At 36.3% G+C, this 23,863-nt stretch overlaps 1 protein-coding gene across 5 annotated transcripts in view; it reads right to left on the bottom strand.

Annotated features, from left to right (window-relative positions):
- LOC145662974 (cAMP and cAMP-inhibited cGMP 3',5'-cyclic phosphodiesterase 10A-like) overlaps positions 1-21,765 on the bottom strand; it is a 140,867-nt gene extending 119,102 nt beyond the window's left edge. For 3 of the 5 annotated variants that reach the window (XM_081729061.1, XM_081729088.1, XM_081729096.1), the window contains exon 1: positions 21,691-21,751. The gene's annotated coding sequence lies outside the window, so the exon portion shown is untranslated. Of the gene's footprint in view, positions 1-21,480; positions 21,657-21,690 lie in introns of those variants that run through there. The other 2 variants (XM_081729079.1, XM_081729071.1) reach the window with 2 other exon arrangements.
- Between the last annotated feature and the right edge of the window lie 2,098 nt (positions 21,766-23,863).

The raw sequence follows: 23,863 nt of genomic DNA, 5'->3' as shown, positions 1-23,863 counted from the left end.
CGCTAGTGTGTCCCTGGCGGCAGGGTTTCGTCGAGTCGAAACAGACATCTAGAGTAGGGGTGTTGCAGTTACCACCACGTAGCGGCGTTGACTTCTTTTCGGTCCGTCTTTCTATTCGTAGCGAAGAATCGGCGAAGGGACCGAAACGACTTATCGCCAGTCATGTGCATGCGTTTATTATTATATATTTGTTTTTCCTGACGAATGTTCCTAAAGTGAGCTCCGGGGTCAAGAGTAACCCATGCTTCTACGTCACAAGGTTGCTGTTTCGCGCCATTCCGGGAGAACTTTATATATATATTTTGTAAGTGCTTTTTAGACTCATCTCAATGTAAATGAATCATGCATATAGGCTATTTAACATATTTTGGTGGAGTAATTTTGTAATTCATTGGCATTTCGTCGCGTCTCTGCCACCGGTGGTATAATTTTCACAACGAAAGTGGGGCTACCGCGGATCATTGCAGTGGGGCCATCAATTTTTGGCGAGAGGTCGCTAGTTACCCATCGATGGTCCACCGACGCTTACGGCACGGGGTAAGTCTAAATTAAATTTAATTACGAAATCACTATAGTTGCTATAAGAACTAGTTTTTAAACTTGGACTGTGTAATATTGGTCTTTTGAGGCAAACATTTCCTAAGTTCAACTTCGAGTATCTTCGGGAAACAGCAAACCAAAGATGATAGGTTCGAACCCACAATCCAACGTTCACAATCGAAAACATTCTGTAAATCTGTATTTTCCTCTTTTAAATGTAATAAGATATGTTGATCCGTTATTGACTGTACTGTAGAAACAATTCATCATTGTAATCCTTAAGAATAAAGTATTTCGAAATTATGTATACATGGGAGCACATGGTAGTTGCCTCAATCCAGGTATAATCAATGCCCTCAATTTCCTTCGTACAGTTCAAACCGATTTTCCTGCAAGCTGTTACACAACGACAATTAGTCTATTTGTCTATGTGTCGAACTGCGCATAACGTGTTTGGTTGCTGGAGTGTGTGGACGTGTGCTGCTCGCTCTCTTCGATTGACTCACTTCCCAGTCTTGGTCGTCAAATACTTCACCTTAACGTGTTGAGTGTTTGTTTTGCCTTGTTATATACAGAGAAGCTTATCTTTATTGTCTTCGAAGTGCTTTTTTTTTTTAAAAAAAAAGAAAAGTTTGTTTACTTCTTGTTGAATACTGTGCTGCATTTGAAGATGTCAAACCTTAAACGAGTAAACACACTAAAGTTTGATTTCGGCCCTGTCTCTCAACGGCCAATGTCTCTTGTGATACATGAGTGGTTGCAGAACACTTTTTCGTTTACTATTGATCAAGTGTTGAGTATAGAAATGGATATGTATCGTAAGTGTGTTTTCGTCAAACTGGTCTCTTTACAGTTATGTGAGAAAATTCTTCGTGATACAAATGGTGTTGCAAAGTTTAGTGATTCCCAGAGTTCATACGATATAAAAGTGACTTGGGCTGATGTTAGTATTTTAACCGTGAAACTGCATGTCACTCCCTTGGAGTTGACACATACTGATATCCAAAATGTTCTTGAGAAATACGGTAAGATCTATAGTATACAGGACGAACTTTATTCCGCTGAACATGTCTACCCTGTTCGAACTGGCACGAAATTAATTAAAATGGAACTGAAACATGCCATTCCTTCGTTTATAAGTATTCAGAATAGTCGCTATTGTGTTACTTATCCTGGTCAGCAAAAGACATGCTTGCGATGCAATTCCCTTCAACATCTGCACTCGGCTTGTCCTCTCCGTCCTCAGCCCCAGACTGTTTCTGCTTCTTCGAGCTATGCTGGACGAGTATCTGTTCCCAAGCCTTCCCATTTGCTATCACCGCCGGATTTTGTTCCTAAATTTTCCACCCTCGCCCAAACTATTCCGCAGCGAGGAGGTGAAGTCAGTTTATCCACAGTGTCTCCAGAGGTCTCCGCACTAGACAGTGGTAATTATGATATTACTGTGAACGATAACACCATACCTGTTCTGAACAATATTAGTGTTTCCCCCCTCTCGTCTGACAGTGCCACTGCCCACGACAAGACCACACCGTGTGATAATGATACTGGTGGCCGCCAGCCTCTGAATGTACAACCAACTGAGCTCCCTGATACACTGCACCAACTTCCCACTTCAACTGTCTCCCCAATGGAAATTGCTTCCAATATGGCCGAATCTCTCCCCTCTTCAGCTGATGATTCCATTACTATGATTACCGACGCAAGTGTAAGCCCCATTCAACCACCCTTGGGAAATCTTAGTGTTTCCCCTCAATCTTCCCCTGCTCTCAGTATTCCAGCTGATGATCAAGTGCAAGAGTACTCCTCTCAGCGAGAAAGTGTAAGAAGTGCATCCAGTTCCCCTGATCGTGCTAAACGGAAACGTACAAAACGACAACAATTGAGTAAAGCCCTATCTCAAAGAACTGAACATCTGTCTGAAGATATCGTTTCCACACGTTCTTCTGACAATAAGTAAGTACTACAACCTTGCCATAGTGGATCAAATTTTCAATTTGTGTCTGTTTTTTTGTCTAAGCTGTACATTAATAGGACAATACCGACGATTTTTTTTGTCAACATTGAGTTACATGACATTTTCATTCTCCCATTAGTGAAATTTCTAGGATAATTCAGTTAAGCATCGCGCCTGTTATCGACTCCAATTTCCTATGTCAAATATGGTGTACATACAGAAAAACCTACATTTTTTACAGTGTTTCTCTTCATAATTTTCATGTCTGTCAAGATAGCTACCATCAATATTAACAACTTGCAGACACCTATGAAACAATTTTCCTTACGTGATTTTCTTGTACAGTCGCACATAGATATCGCACTCTTACAGGAAGTTGGTTTAGAACAGCTCAATTTTGGAAAAGCTTATACAGTATACAATAACTATACCGCAAACGGCACAGGTACTGCCATAGTGGTTAAGAATGATGTAAACTTTACACCTGATGAAATACACCCAACCGGGAGAATAATAACTGGCACTAGGAACTATACCGTCAGGAGCACAGCAACGTTTAGAAAGGAATGACTTTTATGGGCATTATGATCCCTCTACCTTATCCCCCAATATTGAGCATTTTTTAATAGCTGGAGACTTCAATTCCGTCATCCACCCTGAAGACCAAACTCCTGGTTTTAACTATTGTCCTACCTTACATGAATTGGTTACAGGATTTCATTTACAAGACAGTTGGTCATTGAAACGTCCAAATGAACGTGGATATACTTACATACGGAACAACTTCGCTTCGAGAATTGACCGCATCTATTTGTCTTCCGTTCTTGCAAAAAAATATACTAGACGTAGAAGTTACACCTACCATCTTTCCTGATCATCGAGCTTATGCCATCTCCTTGAAAATTCCTGACGCTAAAATTGAACGTGGTAGAGGCTATTGGCATTTCAACACTTCCCTTCTTTCTGACACCTCCTTCTGTGAAGAATTTGCTGCTAAATGGCAATATTGGGTGATGCAACAACGACATTTCCGAACTCTCAGCGAATGGTGGCATCAATATTTGAAACCTCGCGTTTTTAGTTTCTCCAAACGGTATTCTTCGGAGAAACGTCGAGATAATCGAGCCCTGTATAATTTTTTCTACAGATGTTTCTGTGACGCTCAACATTCTGCAATTTCTGATCGTACTTTCTTACCTACTGTTAATAAATTTAAAGCAAAGTTTTTAACCATGAATAGACACAGAATGAAAGGTGTACTTATTCGAAGTAAATCTCCCATATTCGATCTCGAGGAAGAGCCATAACTCTATCATGTTATATAGGAATATAAGCGTGGTGCGAGTCAATTAGTAACACGTATTCAAGATGAGGATGGGAATATATTTTCTTCCTTCCCTGAAATCAACAAAGTATTTTATTCCTACTATAATAACCTATTTGGCGAACGCGGTGATGCAAACACCGACCAACAGATCCTAAACAACCTCTCTCCAGTGGTCGATTACGATTCCGCTAGAACAATGGAAACCCCAATTACGAAAGAGGAGGTAGAATCTGCTGTAATGAACGCACGTAGTAACAAATCTCCTGGTCTTGATGGAGTTCCTGCGGAATGGTACCAACGCTTCTTCCCTTTGATGGGAGACACTTTAACAGCCTTAGTTAATGAATATTTCAGTGCTGCGCCTGTGCACAATTATAAATCTCCAGGAGTAACAGTACTTATTCCCAAAAAGAGTTCTGCAAGTTTGGTCACTGATTATAGACCCATTACCCTAATGAATTCTGATTACAAAATTCTGGCCCGCTGCTTGAACAATAGACTCCAACCGTATTTGGTATCTTTGGCTGGACCGCATCAATTTGCAAGTGTCGGAGATAGGAAAATCTACCATCTTCTGCAAACGATTAGAGATTTCATTGCCAGTTGCCAAGATTCACCAAGCAATCCTGCGATTTTATCAATTGACTTTCATCAGGCATTCGACAGAGTCAATCATGCCTATTTATGGACTCTTCTACAAATGTTCGGCATAGGGGAGACCTTCATACGATGGATCCGTGTATTATATGACGAAGCACAAACAAAGCTCAAAATAAATGGCTTTCTGAGTGATCCTATAAAAATCAAACGAAGTGTCCGACAAGGCTGTCCGCTGAGCATGACACTTTTCATCATTTCCCTGAGTCCCTTACTAAGTCACATTGCCGCAAATATTCAAGGGATTCCTCTTTACAACAATAGACTCAAAATTTGTAGTTATGCGGATGATGTAACGGTGTTTCTACGTGACCAAGAGGATCTTCATTCTGTGGAAACATGCCTTGGAGACTACGTGAATCTATCCGGCACTCTGGTAAATCGTGCGAAGACTAAAATACTGCCACTTGTACACAACTCTTACGACACACAATTACAAGTGGTCGACCAACTGAAAATTCTTGGGATAACTTTCACGCCTGTCCTTGCTGATACCATACAACTCAATTATAACAAGTTAGTTAATACTGTGCGACATATTCTCCAACTTCACAGATCCCGTCAGCTAAGCTTACAGTCCAGAGTATGTTTTCTCAATGTCTTTGCATTTTCCAAAATATGGTTTCTAGCACAGATCCTTCCTATACCCTCTCACATTGTTCAACGTTTTACCAGTGTTGGCAATTGGTTTCTTTGGCACGGTCATATCTTCCGGGTCAAATATCCATATACCTGCCTACCAACCGGACAAGGTGGCTTAGGGCTTGTACATATTGGCTGTAAAGCAATGGCTTTATTTAAGTTTCGCTGTTTTCAAAATATTGAACACAATGCAAATTGGACGAGCCATAGCATTTTAGCTCATTGTATTGAGCGTGCAAGTATGACCTTGCCTCTAAATATTACTACAATCCCTCGCTGCTATTGGTATTTCAGAGAAGTGGTTGCTGATTATCTTTATATGACTGCTGACCAACACGCATCAATAACCTCGGTGAAGTGTCATTATCTATTGCTTCTCAACCAATTGACCCTTCAGCCTCCTCGTCTGGAATTGAAACATCCGAATAGCAACTGGTCTCAGATTTGGCGCAATATTTTTGCCGCTCATCTTCCACGATATATTCAATCGACGTGGTATACTGTTGTTAATGAGCTTCTTCCCACGAACGCTAAAAAGCATCGTCTCAAGTTCAGTGATAGTCCTCGTTGTGACAAGTGTGGTACTGAAGATGATCTTGTGCATCGATTAACTCGATGTGGGTTTGCAGCAGGAATATATGGTTTAAATTTCAAACAGTAATCAGCAAAATCTGTCGTACAGTTCCTATTCTAACCACAGTTCGAATATTCATTCTTCCGGACTATAAATTCTATCTAACAACTAAACATAATTCAATTACATGGCTAACAGCTAATACGATTGAATATATATTACACACCTCAAAGCCATGCTACAGGATCGACTATCAAGTTTTCTTATGTACTCAATACAGACACTTTCCTCCAGCTAGAAAGAAAAAGCTATTTGCAAACTACCTGGACATTGTACTGTCTGAATATATATGAATTTCCAAACTCAACGACACCCTCTACTACCTTTGGTGAACTGTTTTTGTGAATATTGTCTTCCGCACTCCTCCCGATATCTGTGTACGATTCCGTTGCAGTATATACTTTTTTCTCTTTACGTTAATGTCATGTTAATAATGAAATTCATGTCATATTAATTCCATGTACTGCTGTTGTATTACTATTGTATTTCATATGTATATTACTATGTAATAATAAACTAGTTAAAAAAACTGCTGAGCCAAAGGACGAGGGATCGAATCTCGGAGATGGACATGAAAATTTTTATTACTTGCAGAATTATACATTTCACCCATAATAAAATGAGCATTAAAACAGTTTGTGTTTCCGTGGAAAAGTAAGAATTTATTTCAAGTTAAACTTGTGAGCAGTGAAGCAGAACGAATTGGGCTCATGGTTGTCTAAATACCTGACGATTTGAATAAATCATTCGGCACGCCTTTAGTATGGAGTTAAAGAACTTTCTGATACGTATAAAGAAATCTCACTGACCTAAAATCCATTACGAAATAGGACCTACCAGAAGCTTCAACATCACGTCTGCGTCACTTCGGCGAACGCTGTATCGAAACTTCCTATATAAATTTCACTCACTTGATGTCTAGTTAGTCAACCGTATTTGGTTTGTTAGCTAACTATATTGAAGGGGTATAGACGAAAAATATGCAAAATCCATTTTTTCAATTTTGTCAGGAAACGAAAAAAATGTGACGCCCTTATGTTTCAGATTGTTGAACTTTTTTTTTGGGGGGGGGGGGGGTAGATTTCACTCATCTGCTGTAAGTAGTGACTACTGCTGTTAACTATTGCTTTCTTTCATTTTTCATTTACACATCCTATCCTCTTTCAAGTTCGGTTCCACATGCCATTTCATTTAGTTTCATATATTCTGTTCGATTAAATACACATTCCTCATTCTCTTATAATATGTCCAAATTAACAAAACGGTTCTCTTGCTTTCTTTCTAATAATGATGATTTCAAGAGATAATAATTTAGATTTCAAGAGAGTTAATTTTAAATTAACTTGCAACCAATTTGTTAATTACTACGAGCATTGAGTTCTTCCTCATTGTGTGTTCATATATATTCTTCAGTGTTTACATTCTAAGAATAATAAATATTTATGCCAAAATTAGATATAATTACAGTATACGAAGGTTAAGTGGGTAATAAAGCAGTTCAAGCCAATATCTTACTTCAATCTGTATCGTAGATTACAATTATCGTTAAAAGAAATCGAATATTCGCATCCAAAATTGATTTTATCTAGGTAGGATGGATAGGGATGCACACGAGACAAGATTTGAGGCCGTCTCGTCTCGACAATATGCTGTAAAAGTGATGTCTCGACTCGAAAAATGTATATTTTTCTATTGGAAGAGCTGTGTCTCGACTCGAATTGTGTCAGGAAAATTCTGTCTCGACTTGACTCTGCGCATCCCTAAGAATGGACAGTTTGAAGAGCCCAATATTCCAAAGCTGGCGGAGTAAGCAATTACACCATTATGCAACATCTATTTCAGATACAACCATTATTATACACTTCATTTTCACAAACTTCTTCTTATAATAACTATATCGATTTCCTACTTAAATTCAATTATAGATAATTGTTTCTTATGTAGTAGCTAATGTTCATGCTATATAGTATAAAACAAGTACACATTCAATGTAAATAAATAAAAAGATATTACAGATCACTGGCATTGCGATTTAATCCGATTTTAAGCAGTACATATTTTCTAAATAATTGTTCAAATTGCTTTATAAGAATCCAGATTATGAGTTAACCTAAGTTTTTGTAATGCAAAAAAAAAAAAAAAAAAATACAAGCATATATATATATAGGTGTATTTTAGGGGACTTCCTGGCTTGATCCCCCCGAAATTTTATGTTTATTCAAATAAAATATTGTAAAGTGAATGAAATATCATGTAGAATGTTCACATTTCCAAGAATGAAGTTAGCAAAGCCCCCCGAAATATATATATGAATAATTTTCATTTTGGATGTGTGGTTTTAGGTGATCAACTGTGTTCAAATTTCTCATTTTAGCGTTTTCGTATATGGATTATGGACATAGCGGGCTAGTAAATGTGACAGGGATTTGAAAAGTGACCGTGTAATTAAGCTGCAACACTAGCAACGACAACGATTTATGGTAAAACTGAAAATGAAAAGATTTTACACTTGATTGCACGAGTAAAACAGTAATAGAAAATTATGAGTTTTCATAATTGGAGTAGACTTTAGGTAGTTATTTAGTAGCAACAGAATATAGGAAATAGACCTATACAATTTTAAGCAAGTTTCTGATGTAATAGATTTTCATTGAAATGTTATATGTCAGTGTCGTGTTAGAACTAAATAACTTGAAGAGATGATAATGCGGGGTAAGGGGGACTCAGAAGGAAAGGGTGGTCCGGAAGTGTGAGAAACCCCCTTTAGTTTCAACAGTATAGCGTTAGTTATGGTAGAATGTCTGTACATAGTTACCTTGAAGTCTTAAGTCATAAACATCGGTATGATCACCATCCATGTCGTAACACAGCTGAATTCTGCGCCAAGTTCTCGCAGATATTTTGCGGAGATACTCCAGAGTCACGAGGATGAAGGCGTGTTCTGCAGCTGCTCCTAATTCCTGCGTTGTGTGATATCGAGTGTTTCTTACTTGTTGCTTTATGAAACCCCAGAGAGCATTGTCTGGTGTCGTCAGATCGGGACTTCTTGGAGACCAGGCAAAGGGAGCTGGTGAAGATGTACAACCTCTTCCAATCCAGCGGCCAGGAAACGTCTGATTCAAGTAATTGCGCACGTGAATCGCGAAGTGTGCTGTTGCTCTATCCTGCTGTATCACAACAGTGTCTTTGATACTATTTTCTTCCAATTGACGCACCAACCACTCATTAAGCATCTCCAGGTAAGAATGTCCAGAAAACCGTCAGAAAACACCAATTAGGGGTACTCCCACTTTCGGATCACACCATATTAATCTGGTAAGTTGCAATTTCGTTCAGGTGTTTCCATTTTTCTGATCACCATCTGTATATAAACATTATAACAAGGTCTTCTAAAAGATTCTTCCAATTTTCAGAACTACGGGGCCGTGGACCCCCCTAGGAAAAGATCCTAGTTACGCCAATGGCATTGGCACAATATGCCGAAGATCACGGGTTGGAGTCCCAGTCCAGTCGGGCTAGCTCAATAATTCTATATGTAAGACTACTGAATATATTATGATGCAATGTCAAATTTGTATTTTCTTTTTCTGTAATATTTGTACCTTACAACAGAATTTAAAGAATGTCTTCAAAGTGGAAAAATCATTGTGTGGGAAAGGGAAACCCGGTTTCACTGCCAGTGCCGAAGTGACTTGGCTCTTTCAGAGCTCTTGACCCACCACTGGGCACAAGTAGTAACAGACGGTGGGAGAATATTTAACTTTGCATATAGCAGGCTACATAAAAAGTAATTACTGTGAACCGAAAACGGATAAGAAACATGAGTTACAGCATAGGTATTGCAGAAAATGAGTAAAAGAAGGTCGTGGAAACAGGTTGATGCTGAAGAAGGCAGAAAGATGTGCAAGAAGTTAAATTGTTATAAAGACAAACAGACAGAGCAAGGGAAGAGGTTAACAAAAGAAAATGAGAGGTCATAGAAGAATTAGAAAGAAAGGGAAAATATGAGAAAATGTACAAGGAAATAAAATTAATGACACTGCAGAGGAAACAAAGGGGTATTACAATGACAGTGGAAAATAAGAACAGGAAGATAGTAAACGAGAGGAGTGAAATCTTAGGAAGATAAATTGATTTCCTGACACCATCAAATCACTTAACATTATTATCAAACACTTTGCAATCCTTCGGCCTACAACACACTATAAACACTCCAACCCGCATTACAGAAAACTGAGAATCTTGTATAGATCAAATTATAATAGATAATGAAACTACTTCCTTTAAAGCAAATAATCTTAACACATCACTCTCCGACCATAATGCAGTTCAAATAAACATAACACTTCAACCCCAAGATCGGAAAATTGATAGAAAAGAATGTAAGTGGGCAAGAAACTTTCATGAAATGAACGTGGAGTACTTTCAATATCTTCTTAGCAAGGAAGACTGGACGGACACATTACTAGAAAATGGCGTAAACAGTAAATACAGACAGTTCATTAATACAGTTAGGCACTATTTCGAAATAGCCTTTCCACTTAAAAAGATAAAGGTATATTCTCACAAAACTAGATGCAACTGGATAACACGAGGCATAATTAATTCCTGCATGAGAAAGAAACAACTACATACAATTGTGAAAAGGACGAATAATAGGAAACTAAAAGAATATTTTAATAAATATAGAAGTATTCTTAAAGGAGTAATAAAAGAAGCAAAGAAAATGCACACATCAAATATAAATCTGATAACAAGAACAAAACACTATGGCAAGTAGTAAATGAACAATCAACCGCATCAAAAGCGCAAAAAATAGAAATTAAAAAAATAATACAGCATGGCCGAGAAATAACAAATAAACAACATATTGCAAACCTACTTAATGATTTTTTGCCAACGTTGCGAAAACATACTCAAATTCTGAGTCTGAAAAGACTAACAACATAAAATTATCTAGTAATTCTGTATCTATATACTTAATACCTACCACAGAGTTAGAAATAAGATCGATTATTAAAAAAATGAAGACGAAAAAATCTTCTGGGCCCGACGATATTCCTTATTACTTGCTTAAAATGTGTGCCGAATATTTTCTTATACCGTTGACTGATATATGCAATTCCTCTATTGAAACGGGAACATTTCCAGAAGATCTTAAACTTGCAAAAATAAGACCTATACACAAAAAAGGATCAACTACTGACCCAGGAAATTATCGTCCTATCTCTATTCTATCTGTTTTCTCCAAAATTTTAGAAAAAGTTATGTATAACAGATTGGTGCCCTTTTTGGAAAAGAATAATATCTTCACGAAGAGCCAATTCGGGTTTAGGAAGTGCAAATCAATTAACAATGCTGTAGTTGCTTTCCTAAGTGATATATAAAGCGAGAGAGAGAAGAAATAAGAAATATGGAATTTTTCTGGATCTCACAAAAGCCTTTGACCTTGTTAATCACAAAATTTTATTGAATAAATTGCGTAGTTATGGTATTAGAGGTCATGCTAATTTATGGTTCCACTCCTATTTGACTAACCGCATGCAATATGTAGAAATAGGTCCAACTAAGTCAGAGGTAAGACACATTAGGCACGGAGTTCCACAAGGATCAATATTAGGTCCTATACTTTTCCTTATATACATTAACGATCTTCCTGATTATATAATTCCAAACAAAAGCGTACTTTTTGCGGATGATACAAATATTTTAGTTGAAATTCAAAATAACATTTGCTCCGAGGAAATCATATTTAAGAACACGACAGATAAAATTACAGAATGGATAAAAGCAAACCAACTTAACTTAAATACAGCGAAAACAACTATAATGAGTTTCAATGAAGGAAAACTGAACTCTCTAAATATACATCAAATACGTATAGACGGGGAACTCATACAGGTATCTGACACTTGTAAATTTTTAGGGATAAAATTAGACTCTAAGTTAACATGGGACGATCACGTGAATGATTTGTTGAGGAAACTAAGCGCGAAAATATATCTTATACGTAAAGTTAGTAAGATTCTAACTACAGAAACATTGAAAACAATTTATTTCGGATTGATTCAGTCAATTCTATCGTATGGAATCATTTTCTGAGGTAATACCTGTTATGCAAAGAAAGTGTTTACTATGCAGAAGAAAATGTTACGAATAATGTTATCAGTCCCGTTTCATACACCAAGTAGACCACTGTTTCAGAAACTTAAAATATTACCATTGCCGTGTATATACATTCTAGAAACAACATCATTCATACATATGAATAAAAGAAACTTTCAACTCAACTCGGACCTACACCAATACAACACAAGAACAACCAATCATATTCATATCCAAAATTTCCGTCTAACAAGAACTCAAAATTCGTTACACCACATAGGAATAAAACTTTATAATAAATTACCAGATCGTGTCAAACGAATGCCAAACTTGCAGTTTAAAAGACACCTCAAGTTACTGTTACTCAAACATCTTTTCTATGGTTTAGATGAATATCTTCACTGTGATCTTTCTTTATAATGTAAATATTAAGATTTATTTGAATTTTAAAATATATAAAACAAGGTAAATTTATATTTTCTCTAAAAATACACTTTTAGTTTGTTTTATTGTTACGTATATATTTTGTATTATTACTTTATATATTGTATTATTATATATTATTTTTTTAATAATTGTATTACTAATTGTAGCGTATCTCTTGCAATTATCATTATTATAACTTGTAATAGTAACTGTATCTCTTGACGAAGCCATGAACGCTAAGTTCTTACGGCGGAAAATGAAATAAATAATATATAGAAGACTTGTATGAGTTTAACGATAGACCGCATGGTCTAGATGTTGAAAATGAAGTACACGAGAATTATAAAGGGTTTAATATTCTTCGGGATGAGTTTGAAATACACCAATTGAATTCATTAAGAATATGGGAGGGAAGAACAAGAAAGAATTGTTCAGATTCTGCACTCACAAATAAGGAAGAATCAATAAGTATAAGGTCAAACTGATCCAAGAGACAGTGTTCCAAGCGGTCACTCCGTCAGCATTTAACACAGAAGCCGTCACTCCGTCAGCAACTTCAGTAAGTTTTTAGTGATAATGATGATAATTTCTTAACAACATCTGATACGTTGTTACTTTAAGAGTTAGAACTTGGGTATAACTATGCGGCAACAACCCAAAACATTTGTCATATTAAAGAGAAAGGAGCAGTGAATAACAGCACAATAACTCGTTTGGTTCCAGAAGTATCGTGCAGGTTGTAATAAATATTGAACACATTATCAATGTTCCGACTCTGCAATGAAACATATGAAACAAGAGAGTGGCCAAACGATTTTCTGAAGGCTATCATGATGTTGCTGGCTAAGAAATCGAACTCAGAGAGTGTTAAGATTACAGAACTATTAGTCTAATATCGCATGTAGCAAAAATTATGCTTCGAATACAGAGCAGAAGGTCGTATACAGAGCAGAACAAATATAAAAGTTGATGAGGAACAATTCGGTTTTAAAAGAGGTAAGGGAACAAGAGATACAAGAGATTGAGGTATTAAGGGTAATCGATGAAAGATTTATAGAAAAAGGGGAGGAGGTTTATATTGTATTTGTTGATCTTGAAAAGGTTCTCACAAGGTGAACTGGGCGTTGTTTTAAATCTGATTTAAACTACTCGCTGAGCAAAACAATACGCTTATTGTAAAAATTATTAACGTGTAACAATTTCGGCAACTATCCACTTGGCTTCATCAGACACTATGGGTTCATAGAGTCTGATGAAGCCAAGTGGATAGTTGCCGAAATTGTTGCACGTTAATAATTTTTACAATAAACGTATTGTTTTGCTTTACGTTTATTGTAAAAATTATTAACGTGTAACAATTTCGGCAACTATCCACTTGGCTTCATCAGACACTATGGGTTCATAGAGTCTGATGAAGCCAAGTGGATAGTTGCCGAAATTGTTACACTTTAATAATTTTTACAATAAACGTATTGTTTTGCTTTACGTTTATTGTAAAAATTATTAACGTGTAACAATTTCGGCAACTATCCACTTGGCTTCATCAGACACTATGGGTTCATAGAGTCTGATGAAGCCAAGTGGATAGTTGCCGAAATTGTTGCACGTTAATAATTTTTACAATAAACGTATTGTTTTGCTTTACGTTTATTGTAAAAATTATTAACGTGTAACAATTTCGGCAACTATCCACTTGGCTTCATCAGACACTATGGGTTCATAGAGTCTGATGAAGCCAAGTGGATAGTTGCCGAAATTGTTACACTTTAATAATTTTTACAATAAACGTATTGTTTTGCTTTACGTTTATTGTAAAAATTATTAACGTGTAACAATTTCGGCAACTATCCACTTGGCTTCATCAGACACTATGGGTTCATAGAGTCTGATGAAGCCAAGTGGATAGTTGCCGAAATTGTTGCACGTTAATAATTTTTACAATAAACGTATTGTTTTGCTTTACGTTTATTGTAAAAATTATTAACGTGTAACAATTTCGGCAACTATCCACTTGGCTTCATCAGACACTATGGGTTCATAGAGTCTGATGAAGCCAAGTGGATAGTTGCCGAAATTGTTACACTTTAATAATTTTTACAATAAACGTATTGTTTTGCTTTACGTTTATTGTAAAAATTATTAACGTGTAACAATTTCGGCAACTATCCACTTGGCTTCATCAGACACTATGGGTTCATAGAGTCTGATGAAGCCAAGTGGATAGTTGCCGAAAATTGTTACACGTTAATAATTTTTACAATAAGCGTATTGTTTTGCTCAGCGAGTAGTTTAAATCAGATTTATGTCTACTAAAAGCAAAGATTGTACAATGGAAAACATTACAATGGGCATTGTTGATGAAAGTCTTAATGAACCAACAAGTACGTGTTACAACAGGGAAGAAGATTTGAGAGAAGAATGCAATTGAAAGGGGAGTTCGATAGGAATATTGTCTCTTGTCTACGTTATTTAATGTCTACTCATAAGAGATAGTGAAGGAGAGCTTAAATAACGAAATCGGTATTTCAGTAGGAGGTAGAGGTAGAGGAGTATTTCATTAGGAGTACGGTTTGCAGATGAAATAGCTATTGTTGCAGTCTGAAAAGGAAATTAATAATACGTTAGAAAATTTGAGGAAAGACCGTGAAGAATATGGGATGAAAATAAACGTTAAAAAGACAAAAGACATGGTTATTGGAATGAAGCGATCAGTGTTAAATAAAGAAGCAGAAGGGCAAAATGTAGAGCAGATAACTAGTTTTTGATACCTGGGTAGTATTATTAGTGCTGACCTGAATTGCGAACGTGAAATAAAAGTGAAGAAGCATTTCCAGAGGAAAGAAACATCTAGGAAGACGGAAAGTATATTTTGTAGATTCTTTAATAAAGAGTTTAGAAAAAGATTCATAAAATGCTTCGTGTGGAGTTTATACTATATGAAGCGGAAACATAGACATTACGCAGAAGCTAAAAAAAAAAAAAAAAAAAAAAAAAAAAAAAAAAAAAAAAAAACTAGAAGCCTTCTGACTGTGGAGAAAAATGAACAGAATTAGCTGGGTAGAACGGGAAACAAATGAGAAGCTGTTAGAAATAATGGGAAAAAAACGGACAATTTTAGATGTAATTGAAAAAAGAAAGAGAAGCTGGTTTTGGGACATTGGATAAGAAGGAAATATGTCAAGAAATCCGTGCTAAAGAGTGTGATGGCAGAAAGAGGGGAAAGGGGAAAAGGATGCTACAGTTGACGGACGCTATGAGAACAGAAAAATCGTACGTGAAGACATAAAGGTTAGCTGAAGACTGTGGTGCATGGAAGCTTCTCAGTTGCGGGAAGTAACCTGTCAACAATGGCAGAATACTTATGATGGTGATGACTTGTGCCATTAATGAATTACTTTGTCGAGTATCAAAACGATGGTCAGAATAGCGTTATTGCATCTGAGTTGAACTTTTTTTTAAAGCGAAATCGCTCGCAGTTAACAGAGGTAAAGAACAAACAGAAACTCTGCAACATGTGTAGTCGCCCCAAAACGAGCAACGCCTTCGGTGCCCCTCCCTACTTCTAACCCGTGCTTGGAGATATGAATCCTCTTGCGAGGGTATCTAGTATATAGAGAAAATGATTTTGTAGGCAGGCGCGAAGAAAGTGATGAATTATTTCTGTATTTACAACCATAACGGTTAAGCTCTCCTAAAGTGAATCTGCACTACGACATGCAATCCTCCCATAAGAAATATTTTTTAAAGGTAATAAGGGTCGATTTAATGAAGAAAGAAGCAAAAGTATAGCTAATTTATGTCAGTGGCGTCTCGTGACATAGGGGAGGTGGGGGCATAATGGGCACCTTAAGGTTGAAATTGAATTAGCAACGTTGCTATGAATGGAAAGTCGATGATTTTGCAGTACAATATTCTTTATTCTTTCTTCTACAAATGTAAAGAGGTGTAAAGTGTGAAAGTTTTACCAAACAAGTTGTATGGGCAAACAAATTGACCTATTGTGAATGACCGTTTTACCCCACCTCTCTGGGTAAAATGGCCCTATCCTTGGAACATACACATATTAACCAAAATTATGTTCTGTTTCGGTAAGGAAATGCTAGTTAATGAAACAATTGCTTGTACAACTATAAAACAATGAGCGGAAAAGAATAAAAACAAATACTAAAATAAAATTAAATAGAAAAGAAAATACAAAGTGGAATAGAGGGGCTATCAAAAAATTTCGAGACTAGGTCTCTAACATGCCAAGAGATGCCAAAACAAGGACATACGCTCGATCACAGGGAGCACTGACCTCCATACTATTCACAGGGTAATATTGTACTCTGCTCAATTCGACACGGGGTATTTTGGTCCCCTGTACAATTTTAAGGAGCCATTTTGCCCCAATCCCGATGTAACTTTCAAAACCAATTTATCTGCTATCCACCATTTTCCACAAGGAAATCATGCATGATTGATGCCCAAACCTTTTTCACTATCTATGTGTATACCATGTTTTATTCAAGTAATAACTTTTTTCAGCAACAGGTAGAATATTCACCACATACCTTATATTGACGTACCATGAAAATGGTTTTCTCCGCTTATATCACACGCTATTGAAGATAGCGACGTCTCCCTTTCTAAACACTTCGCGCCACACTACAATAACTACGGCTTGTGCAGTAGCACCAGTTCTATCACCAGTGGATCACCGCTATATACCGGGGTGACCATCTTGTCCCGGGAGTCATTATGCCCCCACTTCCCATAATTTTTCGGTAGTTCACAGTTTAGAAAATTCTATTCTAGAATTCTTTCACGTGTGTGTGATTCTAGCAGATGTCTGCGCGAGGATAAGACAGAAATAAGCAAGGTTGCCAGTATATGCAATCATCAGTATATTTTTTAATGCACCCAAGACAAATGCTATTTTAATTAGGCTAACTTCTCTCTTTCGCCATAAAAAAGCAAATATACACTATAAATAACATTCTATAACCTACGATTTAAAATTTAAAAAAAATAAACAAGAAGTCAATCATAATAATGGAACAAATCTTTCACAGTAAGCGTTAAAAACAAGAGATTAGTAGAACCAATAACGGTATAACGTCTCAAATTCTTTCTTCCGCAAAATGGAAATAGTTCAAATAACTAACAACGACATCGCTCTAAAGAATACCAAAAAATTGAAAGAGGTGCGATCATCGTAACGGCACGGAAATATCAAAATGATTTTCTTAAACAAGAGGTTATTAGAATTATTAAAGGTATAACGACTCAAATACTTTCTTTCGTTAATAATTCCAAAAATTTCTTCTTTAAGGACCTTATTTTGATATTTCCGTGTCGTTACGATGATTGCACCCCTTCCGATTTTTTCGATTTTCTGGTATGTTATAGAACGATGTCCCTACTATAAGTGAAAAAGTTTGTAAACAGAACGCTGCAGCCTAGTTGTTGCGCATCTAATCCTACATTTCCCCACTCCCTTCTCCGCGACGATGATGTTTTGCAGTGTTGCAATCTGGAGGGAGCGGAATGGTCTGAGGATTTTCTACGACATTTGAGTGTAAATGCTGTATATTGATTGCACTAAATTTTTAATGCATTTTAATATTTTCTCTTTGAATATTAAATGAATTAAGTAGGATTAGGGGTATTCCTTACCAACGTAATATATGAATTAAAAGGTGGAAAAGTTCGCAATGAATCTTAATGAAAAATAAATAAATAAATGATAACAGAAATCACCTTCTAAATATTTTCCATTTCTCCTTCAGTTTCACTCTCCCACTCATCTGAATCTGTATCGGCCGATGAATCTGAGTCTGAATCGGTTTCACCAAATCTAGTTATCAGTTCATCTACACGCTCATCCATAAGTCCGTCTCTTTCAAAGTAAGAATCTTCAATTTTTTTCACGTGTTCAGAACATTTTACCCATTTCTGTGGTGAATATTCATTAAATAACTTTCCCAGTAATTCTTTCTTTTCATCCAGTGAATCGGAAATGCATTGCCTTGCTTTGCTCTTTATTCCCCCTTCCCCCCCCCCACACACAAGTTCAATAGGATTTAAGTCTGCGTGGTAAGGTGGAAGTCTTATTATAGTGTGCCTCGCGTTTATAAATTTCTTGTCAATCGCGTATTGTTTCACATAAGGTACATTTTGAATTCTTAAGAAAAATTGTCTTTTGTTCATTCTCCACAATGCATTTACTCTATTCTCCGCTTCAATTTCGGTTTCGTTTATAGGTTTGTCTGTCGCTGATAGCCACTGTATCATGTCGCTTTTAAGTGAAGACATAGATAGTCTTTTATTGATTTGAACATTGTGATAACTGGCATTATCAACGACAACAACGCTGTTTTCGGGAAGATTAGGAAGTAGTTTTTCATCGATCCATTTTGAAAAATTTCTACTGTTCATCTCATCATGATAATCTCCACTTTTTCTGCTTAGATTTGGACAATAATAGAGCATTATCAACAAACCCAAATTCCCCTCCTGCATGGACCATAATAAGACGTGGCCCTTTTCCAACAGTTTCTGTTGCACCTATTTCACTCTTACTTTGCCAACACGCCAGTACTGAATGTGATGCGTGAATGTAGGTTTCATCTCAGGCCGGGCCCGTGAATTAATAATGTGAGGCCCGACTCGAGTTAGCATTTAGGCCCGACCCAAGGGCGCCGATTTCTCTGTAAAGTTGGGGGCATTCAGATGCAGAAGGTATATACATGAGGATTTTAAAGCAAATTGCATTCAAATTATGCCAAATAATGTATATTCATAAATACAATAGGGGGCCTACATGACCTCTGAGACCTCGAACATATAACTAGGGTGATAATTAAATCAAATATTTTAATTGCAACTATACCAAATATTTTGATCCGCACTTCTGGAAGAGGAACTAGCTGAAATAAAAGAAATCGTTGAACGAAGTTTTCTCTACTAGTTATGTTGTTATAGTTTTTTTTTTATATATATATACACAAGTTGTATCTTCGGCCTTGGAAGTTGAATAATTATTCATTCTTACTCAGAAGGATGGGGGGGGGGCGCAAAATATTAAACATTATAACACTTGAGACATAGTTTGTACTAACAATAGACTGAAAGCAGCTTATTTGTTGTCTTATATTGACAAAAATACTTTTGTCAACTCGTCTCATTGAAGTAAGACAGAAATATTTCCCTTTCAGAAAGGTGCGCCCCCCGTTCTGTATTCGCCCCTGGTTCAGTATCGTAATGTTCTAGTAGGCTCGGCTGTCAGTTCAGTCTTTAATGTGGGATCCAGAAAATTAGGCCATTCGCCTTTTGGTTTCTCTTCGTTTTAAAGCTTAATAACGAACATACGCAGAATATACTACCGTAGAATACGAAGAGCTACCACCGCAACGCATTTTCGAAAGCGGGATTAAATGAAATGGACCACTGATATGAGAATTACGAGTCGATACTGTAGGTATAACGCTACACGGTAATATTTGTCATTTATTTTAGCAGGTGATATTTGTTGTAGCATAAGTTTGCTGAGTTAGTATCACTGGTACTTTCACGGCCAGATCAGTGGATGGAAGAGTAGTGGGGAGGGTAGTGGAATACGAAGTGCTCCCCAGCGATCTGCGCATCTTGGTTTGAAACTTGTCGAGTTATAGTTATTTAAAGTGTTTTCATGTTACGAAGGAAAAAAATTTGAGTCGTCATGTCGTTAATAATTTTAATAATCTCTTGTTAAGAACATCATTTTGATATTTCCGTGCCGTTACGATGATTGCACCCTTTCCGATTTTTCGATTTTCTGGTATGCTGTAGAACAATGACCGTGCTAGTTATTAGAACAGCCTTATTCGATAGACAATGCCGTTTTCGAAATGGTGTTTTTGATAGAGCACTGAAGCTTCAACCAACACTCTGGCAGCACTGATAAGAAAAGTAAAGATGGATGTGGTATGCAGTTGCAGTGAAGTTCCCATGCCTTTAAGCAAATTTGACTTAGGTTGTGAATTTCGCAGGGGAGTGGATGCAGCAGGGTAGGGAACCGAGATCTACGGGAGAAGGGGACCTTCATCAAGCAGTTGATAGAAAACGACTGAATATGATGATATATTTATTCATTTGGGCCTCCTCAATATTTTCTTCAAATAGGCGCTTATGGAAAGAATAAGTTATATACTACTACTATATTTTTCTATTTTAAATTCCAGTTCATTCTTTGATTCTGTTTAAAGCGCCACGATACTGGAAATTAGTCAACAACAGCTGTCAACGCAGTTTATCTTTGATTCTGTTTAAAGCGCCACATTGCGGGAAATAAGTCAACAACAGCTGTCAACGATGCTCGTTCAAATCTTGATCTGAACGTCAGGAGCCCGCAGTTCCTCCCCTCAGCTGCCCGCGTTTCCATTCTGTACTGCACACAGAGCAGTCCATCACGCTCGCTGCTCTGTTTTGAGCGTGGTGTGATGATGGAATGCATATACACAAAGGGTAAAACAAGCAAAGAGTAGAAACGAAATATTTTAAGGAGCAACAAACAGCGCACGATATTTGGTGGTTCACGTGCTCTTGCGAACTGCACAAGGCGACGCCACTGATTTATATACGGTTGCAGGTTGTAAAGCTGCATCATGAGATGCAATATTGTCTAAATTTTAGATAAAGAATATTGGCACGAAGCCCCGAAGATCTTCGGCCGACCAGCTGTGGCTTTGAACTAAAGTACCAGGTCACGTTACCAGCATATCACGACTAGCATTTCCCTATATTTTTTTTTTTCCTAAGTAGTTTCTTAATTGATCTCATGATGCTGGGTAAATGCCTTTTGGTTTTCCCTAACAGACATCCTTGAAGCACTGAACTGACTATACACAGTATTTCTGCACTTCGGTGACCTCACGATAGTCTGTAAGCCAGCGGCCTGGACGTTGGCAAACCTACATACACATGACCTATACCACTATCTATTAGTGTTTATTAACGTCATTGAATGTTAAAATCGCATTCACGATCATCAGATCGAAATTTTCGCAGTTGATCACACACACATTCAAATATTACGGAAGACTGATAGCGGAAATCCGTTAAAGAAAATGTTTCAAATTTTTACAGCTAATATTACTTCATAGAAACATAAAGGTAATCATCATAAATAATAAATAAATATAGTCAGGAATATCGGATTTTTAAGCTAACATTATATATGTTAATGAGTTCTTCGAAGTAGGGCAACGGTTTATGAAACTTGAATATTCAGCTGTGTTTTAGGGATTTTAGAGTCTGTTAGTTTCGTAAAGACATGATCGTGAACAAAAATTAAAATATTTCATGGAAAATATTATTTTATGGTATTTTTGATTGAAAATAATATTATCTTAAATAATCCTTTTACTATTTAAAACTTACACAAAATTTAAATATATTAGTTTCCTATAATATTTTCTTTTACCTTCTGCTTATGTTCACATTAGAAAAAAGGCATATGCTTAAATGCAAAGCACTTTCTGTCAATATTTTTCATTAATTCTGTTACATATTTATTACATTTTAATTGTGTTTGCTTTATGCTCTTTAAAATCAAAGAAAAAATATTTTTTCGTCGAGGATGGATTTAGATATAAATATATATTAAAATAGCGTGGAGGTCAATAATATTTAATAATGTTGGGACACATTAATACAACACTTTAGCTCACATTTCTCCGTGAAAATAGCCCTAAATAACTTCTATGCTATTTTCTTTGTCGCTTCTCACCAACTGCATACAGATTTATGCTCCCAACACCTTATAGCCATAAAAGTTATTATTCCCGTGTCTACTCTTCATTTTTATAGATATATTTGGACAATAGATCAGGAACCCCCATAGATTTGATGGGCTCTCAGACAAATTTTCTGCAAGGCCCTTCAAATTTCTCAGCAGGCTTTCAAACTGTCTGAGTCCCCCTTACATAAATACACAATGTCATCAACACATTTCGTTTTTATATAAAAAAAAAAGCCAAATAACAATAATTATAGGTTAAAACGTCTATGCTGCTTCGATTTATTTTCCACTTTTTAAATTAAAAAAAAAAAAAAGTTTCTGTGGTAAAGTATCGTTGGCAAAAAGTTGGCTGCATATACAATACCGCACCACAGGCAGTTCGGCGAGAATTTTAAACTTGAAATAATCTCAATTAAACGAAGAAAAATTTTAAAACATATTTTTCATGCCCCCGACATTTGTCAGGGTTGGCCCTGAAGGGATATGTTTCGTGCCCTACGGGGGAATTTGGAGACCCGAAGAGAGCGATAGCAAGCGCAGGCAGGCCTGTGGTACTGAGCAAAGTAAAATTATCAGCTAAGAAACTCATGTATTTATGTAGACGCCACACTTCTAAGGAAAATAATAAGGCGAAACTAACATAATATAAGTGTTCTACTACTAGTAAATTTTAGGAAGCATATAATTTATATACTTTAAACATCTCGAACTTATGTGATATTCTTATGTTAAATATGATAAATAAAAACTCTAAAATAAAATATTGTTAAGAAATAAGATAACATTTTCGAGATGGTGGGCCAAAATTAGTCAAAAACAGGATGAGTAACAGAAGAAGTTAGTGATTTTTCTGTTTCGATATTCAGTTACTCAAGAAAATATTGTACACAATTATTTGAAGCCAGAAAGGGACCTGTACAAACTATAAAGGTAAGTGGAAGTGACTTAGGGAAAAGAAAGTAAACTTTTTGTAACCAAGACAGAAAACGTGCCCTGCGGGGCTCTAACCCGCCTTCACTCGCTGCCGCTCCCCCAGCAATACTGTGTGAATTAAATATTGGTAACCTAACCTAATCTAACGTATGGAACCATGAAACGACCAAATCTGAGGAGAATATCGAAAAAAAAAAGTATGTGAAAAAGCTGGCCCCTCATCGCGAAACAATATCTAGAAATAAGATAAAATATGGATGTTACGATTTCATTAATTGAATTGTCCAAACCTACCGCCTTCCATCCAAACATTTCACATAAAATAGTGTTTTTCGTTCTTCTTTTCTTATATCTTACAATAAACTAGATACGGCATTCATCTGTAAATATGCAACTCGGTGTAAATCTCTCTTCATATATCTCTTCATTGTAAACACCTATCTGAACAAGTATTTAACTCAGTGTAAAGTGTGCACATTATAATTTAAATTTTGAAATACATTGCTCTAATCATGTAGAAAATGCTACGGTGTTTCGATAAAAATAAAATTAAAACAGATTAAATCTTAGTAAAAATATAAAGATAAATGGAGACTTTTTGATGTATACTTAATTGAGCTATATGAGGATTCAAATACAAACTATTATTGTCGGTAGCATAGAGAAATAAATTAATTTAGATGCATCTTTCATGTATTTTCATAGAGCAAATACAACAGAAATAAATATAACCTACACAATATAGATTAATGTCATCTTACAATTGTAGGATGAAATGCAAATCTTAACAAACACATAATTTATGAAATAAAGAGAATACTGCTGTCGGCGGAAGACCTCCACATTCTCGGAACTTCTTGTTTTAAGTTTTAACAATAT

This window comes from Thermobia domestica, chromosome 1 (genome assembly GCF_964235325.1).
Source record: "Thermobia domestica chromosome 1, izTheDome1.hap1.1, whole genome shotgun sequence".
In the NCBI taxonomy this organism is placed as follows: Eukaryota; Metazoa; Arthropoda; class Insecta; order Zygentoma; family Lepismatidae; genus Thermobia; species Thermobia domestica.
This window is presented reverse-complemented; position numbering and strand designations above follow the sequence as displayed.